This window comes from Enhydra lutris, unplaced genomic scaffold (genome assembly GCF_002288905.1).
Source record: "Enhydra lutris kenyoni isolate GAN:26980312 unplaced genomic scaffold, ASM228890v2 scaffoldscaffold49, whole genome shotgun sequence".
NCBI lineage: Eukaryota > Metazoa > Chordata > Mammalia > Carnivora > Mustelidae > Enhydra > Enhydra lutris.
The window spans coordinates 10106720-10108835 of NW_019154133.1; positions in this window are offsets into that span (position 1 = coordinate 10106720).

Sequence of the window (2116 nt, forward strand, 5' to 3'; positions counted from 1 at the left end):
TGGCTGGTGGTTAGAAAGGTTTCAACCATTGCAGCTAAAAAGCTTGCTAGAAGCTCCTGGAAGACACCATGGAAATGCTCTGTGGGAACGGAGCAAGCGAGATGAGAATTAATTGCTCCGTGAGTAGGATTCCAGGTGATGCGGGCGCACATTCCCGACACTTCCCTGGGAAGATGGTCAGGAAAGTGGTTAAGCGCTCTGGACTCTCGAGTGTGACATGGCAAACTCAAGCGCCTGAAGAGTCGTCATAACGAACACAGAGGACTGTGGTCGCCCACATGGCTCGGTCTTGACCTTCCCAGGGAGAGCCGGGGAGAGCAGAGGACATCCCTCTTGACCTAGGGATGTGCCCAGAGCGTGCTTGGCTTGTGCTGAGTTCTGCACTCGAAGGAAGCAGGTGGGAGACTGTCCCGTTGAGCAGTCGGCTAGAGGCAGGTCCTGTCCCCTCTTTTTGGCAAGTGAAAGGGGTTCATTTGAGCTAACATGTATCCATTCGATGATACTTGAAATGTACTTTGTTTTTCCTCTAGGGTTCTCATGAAACGCTGCCTGCACATTTAAGCAAGTTGTGCTTCCGCGGCCAAGCAAACAGAACTGCCAAACAACGGTTTCCAGGTTTCACAGAGGAAGAAATTTTCCTTTGGTCATTAAAACAATGGATTCAGTTACTAGAAACCTGAGTGCATGCCTAGAGACTCCATGCGCTATCTGTTAACACTGCCCTTCACCTTTTGGGCCTCTGCCCCAGGGCTGGCCACACAGACGCTTTTTCTTGGGCCAGACTGAGGTTTCTTAAGTGTGACTCAGGCTGGAGATTAGGTCCAGGCAGAAGAGATAATTGTTTCTAGTCTGGTTTCTTCTAACTTTTCTCCTACGTCACCTTTTATTGCCTTTTTCTTCGGCAGCTCCCTCATATTCCCCAAGTTGCAGGCCCTAGCCCTTCTCCTCCTATGCCCCCCAGCTCTACCGCATGGCACAGCCTCTTGGCAGATGCCTCTTAGCAGCCAGAATCTTAGCACCAGCCTCCTTCCTAAGGAGCAGATCTCGATGTCCACCTATCTGCCAGGGACTGTCACCCAGCATCTCCAAGGCAACGCTTCTGTGATCAGGTTCGCTGTTCTGCTGTTCCCACTTACATACAACCTGGCTCGTGATGAGCCATTCTTCAGTCCTTAAGCTAAACACTGGGACTCTGGCGGCCATCTGTTCCTTTTCGTGCTCATCCCTTCGTAGCCTGACTTTTGCCATAGCCTCCCTCCTACCTGGTCTCCCAGCTTCCGGTATTCCAATAGCGTTTGTAGCAACGGATTCTATTAACTTCACAACTCTGCTCATGTCCTTTCCTAGGGCTTCTCTCTTCTCCATCCTCAGCCTGGAATGGAGGCGATCCTCAAGATGGGACCCACTTAGGAAACGCATGGCATTCTCTTTGTGTGTCCTATTTCAGACACAATGAGTATCATCTTTCTTTTTCAACCTCTGAGCCTCTCCTGACCTTCAGTTCCCTGGCATACCCAAGCTCCCATTCTCATCTCCATCTGCTACCTCCCCAATCTTCAAGGCTTCTCTCAAATGCCACCTTGCTGAGACCTCGTCCACATTCTGAGGCTTCATTTGTGGCATACTCACATAGTTACTGGTATTTGAACTTATGGGTCAACCGCAGGCTACTTGGGTCCCTGGGCCAGGCCCTCCGGCTTAGCAGATGCCTCGTGTGCTTGTTGAATGGCGGGCAGATGCTGACTATGCTCCTGTTCCCCCGGGCCCCACGTCCCAACCTTTCTGGCCCAACACAGCCTCGCTTTCCCTTCTCCTCTTTTTAATCAGACACAGGCAATAAAATTGGCATAGAAAGAACTACCCTCCTCCCCCAAACCCCACTGATTTTAAATATTGTTGGAGGCAAAAGCAAATTTCCAAGATTCAGATCAACACCAATTTTGAATTATTTCTGCCAGTTGGAAAAGAAAACTTTGAAAACGACATTTGACTTTTTTTTTAAACTTGGGGAAAATATGAAAGCTATAGCCTTTCAAGGAAACAGGATACTTTAACACACACACACAGACACACACACACACACACACACACACACACACACACACACACACACACA